This window comes from Haliotis asinina, chromosome 9, assembly GCF_037392515.1.
Source record: "Haliotis asinina isolate JCU_RB_2024 chromosome 9, JCU_Hal_asi_v2, whole genome shotgun sequence".
NCBI classification, from domain to species: Eukaryota; Metazoa; Mollusca; class Gastropoda; order Lepetellida; family Haliotidae; genus Haliotis; species Haliotis asinina.
The window spans coordinates 44,658,843-44,669,384 of record NC_090288.1 but is presented as its reverse complement, the minus strand read 5'-3'; the positions used below and the strand labels follow the sequence as shown (position 1 = coordinate 44,669,384).

At 40.6% G+C, this 10,542-nt stretch overlaps 1 pseudogene; it reads right to left on the bottom strand.

Moving 5' to 3' along the window:
- Positions 1-4,650: 4,650 nt before the first annotated feature.
- Positions 4,651-8,637, bottom strand: LOC137297267 (uncharacterized; annotated as a pseudogene).
- Positions 8,638-10,542: the final 1,905 nt, after the last annotated feature.

Genomic DNA, 10,542 nt, shown 5'->3' with positions numbered 1-10,542 from the left:
GGAGTTACATGCGTTATACGATCAAATGCAGCTTTAATACACAGATTATGTTAACAGAATATCACGTTTAGACATTGCATTGTTAATGTATTGTGATAGTTTCAAGATAATACAGTTTTCATAAGTAGACAGGATTTGTTTAAATGCTAGAGTAGGTGAGTTGGAGAGGTAACGTTCAGGCATATACTGTTTCCGTAAATCTATGTTAGATTGACAGAAATGTAAAAAATAAATTTCGTTTTCGATAAATAATTTACTTAAAGGGCAATTTTTATATATCTGTAAACATTTTCCTTCATTAATCATTGAGTTTGATTGTCCTAACAGAAATCGTATTAATGAATTTCTCAACCTTTTGGATGTTAAATGTCACAGGTACTTTTCGGGTTGGAGTATAAAGTTCACCACTGATAGTGAAACCAACTCACAATTTCCCTTCCTCGATGTCCTAGTCGCTCGTACAACTGACAACACCATCCAAACCCCTGTCTACCGCAAACCCTTGCACACTGACCAGTACATCCACTTTGACTCTCAAAGTGAGATCTCTCAACCTCTCCTCTATCACTCACGCCACACCACTCAACATACGCATCAAAGAACATAACTAAAGACATCTACAAAAAAGCAGACACCAAGACAGCCATTTCGGAACACATCACCACATTTCTCAACATAGAATTAACTTTGACACAGTCAAAAGACTTACAAACAACAAACATGATTACACGCAGAGGCCGAGGCGTTACAAATACGCCGTTTTAACCAATCACACTATGAATAGAGATCAAAGCTATGACAGTCCCTCGGCTTACAACCACGTTATCCACAAATATTTATCCACTCGAACCATTTTTATTGTATCGGAATTGCATAAGAATCGTGAGAATTGGCGAATGGATTGGCTTGGGGTGTTGCTGACGCAGACATCAATGCAGGCTTCGTAGCTTATGTATGTTGATGATGTAGATGGCGTTACATGAGCCATACATGAATCATATTGGTCGTGAAGCCCTGTGATCGATACAAAACTGGCAAGACAATTTGTTGTTTATTTTCAATTCCTTGGGTTGTTGGCGTAATGTTCGCATGAGGGATAGATGCTTGCTGCAAAACATTCTAACATATTGGCCAGAGTAATTTGCCATTGACAGTGGGAGGAAGGCTGCAACTCCGTTGGAGAAGTAGCCAGCATCATGCAGCTTCTCTTCTTCCAGTAAATATTCCTGTCATTTTACTAGATTACTCTCCTCCTTGATAGGACAAAATCAGTTTATTCATCCATCCATCCTTTCTTCTAAATGATCACGAGGTTGAGTGGCAGTCATACTTCCTGATACATGGAACGCTGACGCAGTAAAGAACCAGAGAGAGTCACCATAGCGAGGCACTTGTTGTATAGTATTTCCGGCAGACTGAGGTTTCCTTGCCTTCAATTTTAACTAGTTTTGCCTTTTGATCAAATGTTCATTTGAAGATTCTGAGCTGGAGAACATCTCTGAGCCTGATGAGTCGAGTGTGGTTGTGTCTGGTTGTATTCTTCACCTAATGATGATGCTTGGTCGTTGTCAGGGAGCGGTCCTTTTCTAGTCCTTATTCACTACTTCTCAGTCACTGTCACAATGCCTCAGAGATGATGTTCCTGCGGCCCATAACACTTTACTAATGATTATGTGGCCGTATCAGTCTGGACTGGTATGTCTACAGGCTTATCACTCTGTTCTGGTATGTCCATAGGTGCATCACTCAGTGCCCGTATGTTAATGGGCGCATCCGTCTGTCTGTGGGCGCATTGGGCAGTGATATTTTGCCTATAGGTGCACCGCTCTCTACTATTATGTCCATAGGGTCATCACTTTGTACTGGTCTGCAGGTGAATCACTCTGTATTGTGGGCCATTCCTGGATGTTGTATTTATTTTCCTTTGTAAATCAAGAGGCACATCACGCTGTCTTGATACAAACTGGGTTTGACTATCCTCAGTCGCATCACCCGACGTTACATTGACTCACCCATCATTTGCGTCATACTGTATATGCGATTGTGTATCAGATTGTGCTTGTGGTATCCAGGGTATCCAGGAATACCCCACATTAGGTTTGGTTTATGTTTACACGTTGATTAAGGAAAACGGAACTCATCCAGATTGATGATGATGGGTACCAAGTGAAGTTTCTTGGACTTTGACTAATAATAATGGTACTCTCTTAATGGGTTTGTTAAACATGGGGTTGTTAAATATGGGGTTGTTAAATATTGGTGTTAGATTTTAATTTAGTGAATCGATTTGTTTCTTAAACATATAATTATAGACTGATGTTGCTAGATTATTACCCCATGTCATTAAATCGGCTATCTCTGTACAGAGTAGTTTGGCGTAAAAGTATTTGCCTTGTCTCAAGTGATTAAATCAAGGACACCAGAAAATAATGTAATGGATCCTCTGTGGAATGACCACAAGGACAGGAGGGGTTTTCAGTTAAATGCCTATCAACGAGATGTGAGTTCAAGTCGCTACAACTAAAATGGTGTTTGTGCAGTATTTCTTGACAATGGCGTGATCCGAAGTTAGCATACATTTTGAAATGTGGACTCAGGGGTGTATCGTTTCTAATGATACGTTTGAACTGCACAAATGTGGGTGTGTCTCGGGTAACACTAGCGACGGAGTTCCAAATTTGGATAACAGAAGGTAGAAAGGCAGTATTGTAAGATGTGAATCCCCCCCATTATGTTCGTATGGTACTAGAGTTACGTAATTCATAAGTAGTCAGTTCTGAAATGTTCGGAGGAACACAGAGGGATAAGTATTGTGGAGCCAGACCGTTGACCATTGTATAAAATATAAACAGTCGGACAACTGGTAGTCTAGACTGCGTACCCTGTGTACCCCTTTGATACCCCAAAACGTACTAGAATTTGTACTTTACTAAGAAAGTGTTATCCCAAATATGACATATGTTGCATTTGACCACTTTCTAAATGGCATCTTGTAATCAGTAGGAAACTGATTATTAGGACTGTTTGGGTTTATATTCTTATTGACTAGACGCCACTATGATTTAGAGCCGATCTCCATAATTACATTATGGTCTACATATCATTGTATCCTCCTTTTGTTTTCCTCCTTATGAGATCACCCTGTTTCTAGCTATTCTAAATTCCTTCCAATCGTCAGGATGGTTCCGAATTGTAGCAATCTTGTGCAGTCGAGAGCGTTTTCGCATACGTTTCCGCAAGTACCCGTTCACCCAAATACAATCGTTTGGTCGAACAGATATTTTATGTGGTACATATTTATGTATCACATTATGTAGACATGTGGTAAATTCTTCTGTGATAATATCCAGGTAGTCGGGTTTTTTTTAAACATATCTAGCCAATCATTGGCAGAAATGCATTGACATAATCCCTATTATTATCGTAAGTAGTCCGTTTACATGCCGCTTTTCGTGTTGTTTCGTATATAAGCTTAATATACACAGAACAATGGCCACTTCCCGGTGCTAAATTCCAGAGGAACCAGTCCGACAATGACAATGACAATGGTTGAATATGAAAACAGTGATTAGAGATCAAGAGCACAGTAACTACATCACAAAAGGTTATTCTGCGATTTTCCAATCTAACAAATTCAGAACACGACATAGCCTTCGACGTCGTGGGCAGCGTCGAATTTCCTTTTTTTTCTTTTGTCGTAGATCATTATTGTGTATTTCTGCACGGCCCGTCTGATCATTTATTGTCCTTTTGACATCTCAAGACCAGAACACGTGACATTGACAGTCATCCTCTTCCTACTAGGCCACAACGTTCTCGTGCAGTGATAACTTTCACTAAAAGTATAAAGCAGTGACTCGCCTACCGAGTCCTGACCTGAACCCTAAAAGCACATTTAAGACGTTATCTGACGACGGATGTACCACCTGTAACACTTGTACCACCGGCGCCTGTGCCACCTGTTCAAACTCTCCTTGGTTTGGAAGACGCTTTTCACAAAAAAATGGCTACAGTTTCCTCAGTGCCGGAGTCGACAAGTGACCAATGGTTGAGTAAGGGCAATTATCGAAATACGTGAGAAGTTCCCAAGGTACTGATTGTACAACGTTCGATGGCTACAAATATTTTTTGTCTCATCACTTTACACACCTGATCTCATTCTGGCTTCAGATTATGAACAAGTTTTAGCTTTTGAGCTAAAACAGATGATTTGTGAATGGTGTTATATTCATTATCAAATTACAGCAGGGAATGGGATGTTCGTGTTTCCTTGTAGTCAAGACTTGATCTTGCAGGAGAGCATGCAGTTTAACCAACGCATTATGGTTCCACGCTACTAATGTTAGCCAGGAGTACATAACAGCATTAGCGTTTAGAGTTTCGAAAGCTTCAGGACATGTTTCGTGATACCTTATTATTACGAGATAACAGCGTTCGTTTCTTTATATAATGGGCATTCACTTCCTCAAAATGACACCCGTGATCACACCACTGAAACAAAAGTGTTACCCACGATTACCGCTTCGTTAAAAGCAAAAGTGGAATACGAGGTCTGGTCATAAAGTTTCTAGGCCTACATAACTTGTTGACTGGAGACAACTGTCGGATTGTGTTCTTCATCATCATTTCCAGTTATTTTACTCAAACAGATTAACTAGTTGTTGCCTCGAAAGCAACAGGTCCTTGAAGCATACTGGGGAATACATACGAGTACAACGTGAGAGATGTTGAGGGCTGGAGTTCTGACTTTACATGACACTGCCTCGTCTCACACCTCTCTATTGGCAAAGTCTGCAGTATATCAACGTGACTTCTGTGATCTTCCTCATCCTCCATATTCACCTGACCTGGCCCAAGCGACATTCACCTATTTCCAAAACTGAAGGAACATGCCGGCAAAACTATGCCGGCAATGACGAGCTCATATCTGCTGTACTCGTATGTATACCCAAGTATGCATCATAATACATCAGTATGTTAGTTTCGAACTACTTGATCTATTTGAGGGTAAAATAACTGGTTCCGACTATATTTCTCTGGACTAGGTTCTAATGTCCTCGCATAATGAGGACTAAGATGATTATAAATGATAACCCTGGTTATGTGTTCCTATGTCATTGTTATACAGACGGACACCTGAGCATAGCACGAAACAAGTCAAAGTATTAGTACACTTTACCATGCAACAACACTACCTGTTCGCTAGATGATGGAATGTGTTAGGTTAACTACATTTCGAATATTATTTCAGTTATATATTGTTTCTCAGGACATAAATATTTCATTCACGCTCTATATAAATTGAAGAATTTTGTACTACAATGTGTGAACTATATATCTGGTTTGTATTGATGAATTCCAAACTTTATGGTCCCGTATTTACGTAGAAAGCTATGGATACACCGTGCCATTTAAAGAGAAGTCAAAGGTAGCCTATGTTATATTTGGTTTTACACTTTCTTAGGAAATTACAGATTCAAGTACTTTTGTTGTGTTGAATCCCATCCAAAAGCTGTGGATACTCACTGATGTTTAGAAAATGGTCAAATGTCACATATGTTTCCTATATCAGATGGGACTCAACCCAACAAATACACTATAGTCTGTACTGAAAAAACTGTTATCTAAATGACATCATATGCTATCGAAAGCTTTCTTTGCATGGCAAACGTCCGACATCTGTAGCTACATGTGCAAATACCAAAACCTTAGCGTTAGTAGTGATAAATGCAATGCCATGTATACAGAATTACCAGTTACCAAGGATTGATACGGGATTCTGATTTACTTGGAATGGACAGAATCAGTAAAGTGATCTGGTCACAATTTATACTTCTTTCAGTGGCATTCTAGAAGTTGGGTGGATGAAGGATGACGACTGTTTTATGGATACACATTTATTCTGAATAGATTTCGACACTGGTTCTTATGTCATTGTAAAGTAAGTGATGACAACGACCTTAGAATCTATATCGAAACGTCGCCTATTCAGAATAACGAAGTTGTATATCGATAAAATAGGCCTCATCCTACAATTTATGCTGACAGAAAGTCGACACATCAACATGTACTCATGGTTACATCATATTAATACATTTACTATTTGTTCACATCTATCATCATGATTTACAGCAGGTGAAGACTAGCGGAAAACTGGAGATTCGATTCATCAGATACGACTCAGATGGCAAGGGTAGCAATGGGTACTGCTGTGACAGTGAGGGTCGGACATGGTGCCCTAATAAGTGTGATCCGATATTTATCTTGTGCATCGATCGGTAGGTACATTTACAAGTATTATTGGGAAAACACGCGAACCAAATATATTCAGTTGGTGACAGTTTTCTATTTGTAGACAAATGTATTATGACATCGGCCATTGCTAGTAAACCTCAGAACAAGTAAGTCATACAAGGGCTATAGTCATACAAGGGTCATTTTAATCGTTTCGAGATATGCATTAAAACAGGAGATGCTACACACACAACGGAAATGACACGGACGTACGTGAGTTAAATGGCCTAGAGTGTGGGGGTGCTCGAAGGCTGCTGGATTAGTAATGAAAATGCACCTGCAGCTACCGCTGCCCTAGTAACTACTGTTACTAATGCCCTAGTAACTACTGTTACTAGGAAACTCTTGCCATGGCGCTACCGCTGCCAGGCACCGAATGTAAAAGAATGTTGAGCTAGGGCAACTGCCGTTGCCAAGCCATCTGTTTGCTGTAAAGCAGACCCTAGTCACCTGCTGTAAAGCAGAGTGGATATACCTGATCCTTGCTGTAAAGCAGAAGACCCTAACCGTGCAAAATGTAGACGAGCAGCCAAATATAACAGCAGCCCACGATCACCCCGCCACAGGCACGAAAGTGCTAACCCACACCCAGTGAATGAATATGCAGGGTGGAGCTGGGAACATCTAGAGCACTTATGTTGGAACTTACATTCTGACCTGGTACAACGTGACCTGTTGAAGTGCCAGCGTGCATTGTCACGAGTCCTCCAAGGTATGGTACTGTGGCTCGACCGCTCCTATCCGCTGGTTGATACCGACTTGGGTTGTGTAGTCATGTACTTGAGCCAAAGTTCACCGTCGATCCTTGTCCACGATCTCGATGGGTCCCTTGCCATGCGTTGACGGAACTGCTCATCGTAGAGTGTCCAGCCATCGCCTCCAAACCTCGCCGCTGCGTTTTTGATAGCTTTCATGTACGCCAACATAATCTGAATGGTAGACTGAGAAGCATGAGTTACCAGGTATGTACTCATGTAGATGTGGAAGGCAGATGTCCAAGCACCAATGCTCAACTGCTTATTACTTACCCTGGATGATGGCCTCAGCTTCACCTGGCCTGAAGGATCTAGCTCCAATTAAAATTGCGATTCATTATTTGAATGAACATTTGGCAAAAGTGATGATAATTCTACGAATTCACCTTTCCAAATCCTTTCCCGAGGTGTTTGCTTGACGTGAGCACTGATAGCCTCCGTGTCGAAGTTGAGGGAAACCCCGCCACCGTGAGTGATCGACGAGCCTATGTCGTCACGGGGGAATCCCTCGCCGGTGACCTTGTCGAGAGGTTGACTTACGAATTAGGAGATAAACATAATGTGTTGGAAAATCAGAGGTGGATAACGAAATTATAATAGCTCTAAATTTGATTTACAACCGAACGCGTAGCGTGAGGTTTTAAATACAAATTTTAGAGCTATTATAATTTTGTTATATACCTCCGATTTTCCAACACAATACGTTTCTCTCCATTCTACCATTACAGTGTTATTCAGTTTAAACAAATACTTAACGTGTTGGAAAATCAGAGGTATAAAACGTGATTATATATCTCTGAATGGCTTTGATTAACCAATCACAATCCAGTATTTACTGAAGTCAAGATGCTGATTCGCCATCCAGCTGATCCCGTGAAAGTGACCTGTTGAGGAGAGCTATGGGGTCTTAGACTGATCCGTGAACCTGTTCCATTTAGCCCTTTTCCTACCTGTTATTTTCCCAGCCTCACAACCTTCCCTGTTCCTGGAACCAGGCGGTGATTTAGAACGGCCTTACGCTTGGATGGCATGTCGCATCTCTCGAAGGGGGGAAGACTAACTGCATATGACGTCATATGACGTTGTACGCGAAACTGATGACGTTGGGGCATGATGTAGCATGTCAGCGTACGCGGAGGACGAAGCGGAGGTCGAAAATATAATTAAGGCTTCGCATCCATGTCATAAAGGCATCTAGTCTTGAGTACTAAATGCTATTAAAGAAAACCTTCACATTTGCATTTATAGCCTACTCAACTTTAAAGTAGTTCTGTGCAAAGTGACAAAACTCTGTGTTTTCGATGTAGTGTTTTATTACCTGTAGTAAGGTTATGTAATTCCAGAATTAACGGAAGCAAGCAGTGCTCTCTTTACAAGAGAACTACAAACTACATACACAACCATAACACAGTCCAATTTGGAAGCAACATTCAAGGAACACCGAATCCTTTCATCATACACGTGCCCAAAGCAATGCCGGTACGTGTGTTACATCAATCTCTATTTCACATCACGGTCCTATTATAGAGGTAGGATACCTTCGTTTGTGCACATACCGTATGCGACGGAATGTGACAGCGGGAGCCATAGTTTTTATATTTCGCAGTTATTTCCCTTTATCTTCCTTCTAATCATGCTTTATGGTATTTTGACCACACGTGCATTTAGCCTGAGGTAAACCTAGTCAAGATTTATCTCCGCTTATCAAATTTAATTTGGGTATGCTGTTTTAATTGGAGATAACGTTGATACCCTCACTTAACATATTTTATTTATTTTGGAACATTAATCTATTGTGCATTTACTATATAAAATTTTGTAAAAATTCTTGTAATTGTAGAAATCGGGTTTTTTTATTTATGAATCAATATTTTGTTATAGAATCTTGAGGTTTGGAGGTTAAATAATGTATCAGATCCTATATACTGCCTTCAAAATATATTTCCCTGCTTTATTTCACATCAATCCTGAAATAGCTTTATATAAAAGGAACACATATTCAATAATACAAGTAAAAGATGTGTTTTTGAGGACTTTATTGACATATTATTTCTTACAGACGGTGACACAAAAGGTCACCACTTAGCAAACAAATGCCGTGGAGACTGGATATTTTTATTATATAATTCAATTTGGGACACATCTTTTCTAAAACTGATACCAAATTTAGCAGTTTCCTGACATTTTGATATTTTGTATCCAACCTCCTTAAAAGAAACCATCAGAAACAATTCTCGCGATATCATGTCACTTAGATAAGCAGAAGCGATCAAAGCCGTTTTCCATCCATAAGGAATCAATTCTAAAAGATGTTGATTACGAAGCAAATCGAATCTGGACCAGACAAACTAGCGAATGTCACCATGCAATACAATGGCAGATTGTGTGTTCACGAATAACTTTGACTCACGTTATGCCGGCGGAACCCACTGCTTCCACTCCCGACTATTTACAACTCATTAAGAGCAAGTTCTGGTAAACCTATCATGCAATATATACGAAATAAATCGATATGTGTTATGTTATCGACTCATGTACGCTACACTCAACAGAGGATATACATTTTCTTGTATCCAGTCCACGATAGAAATTACGGTGCAAGTGTATGACTACGATGACGCCTCTGATGACCACATGGACACCCTCTTTGGGATGATGAACATCCGGGCCGCTTCTACAAAAGACACAGCTATATACCGCCCATACATATTGGCGACCAGGACAGAGTGAGTCAGTGATATATCTTGGGGATGCAGCATCATTTGACACAAACTGTGACGACACAACAAAGCTCCACCTATCAAGTGAGGATATGACTCATAACCAGTTGATTCTACACGGCTTGGACGTTTCTCCAAATGACAAGGCTAGTCATGGTGACGTGGCAACAACTCAAGAAGTCACTAATGACCCCATCCTTGACCCAGTTATTCTACGAGGTGCAAGAGCTTCCCCACATGACAACGCAGGTCCTGGTGACGAAGTAGCAACGTCCGACACAAACTATGATGGGACATCTAACGCCCTCGCCACAGCTGAAGCTAGGTCTCTTAGCTCAGTGTGTCTGCAGGAACCAGGCGGATATAAAAATTACAAACCACATCTGGATACACGCCGTCGTGTTACATCATACATCCAACCAGTCCCTGGAGATATTAGCCTTGAGACTGAGAAAGAGGATGCCGGGTACACTGTCATACATGACAAGGATGTGGAGGACCTCTCACTGGAAGACCCTTATGAAACGATAGAGTCTTTGGATGACGACGATGTTGAGGACATCTCACAGAAAGACACTTACGAAAAGATAGGCTTGTAGTTGTCTCGGGCGATGTATTTGTTAATTGATAAGTGGAATGAAAGGAAAATGCCCTAACAACAGTCTGTTGGAGAGATAATAATACATATGAATCTGACAGGATGAAACCAACGCAGAGTGTATTAAAACCAACAAACCAGCTCTAGAAAAAAATGCATAGTTTGTGTCACTGAT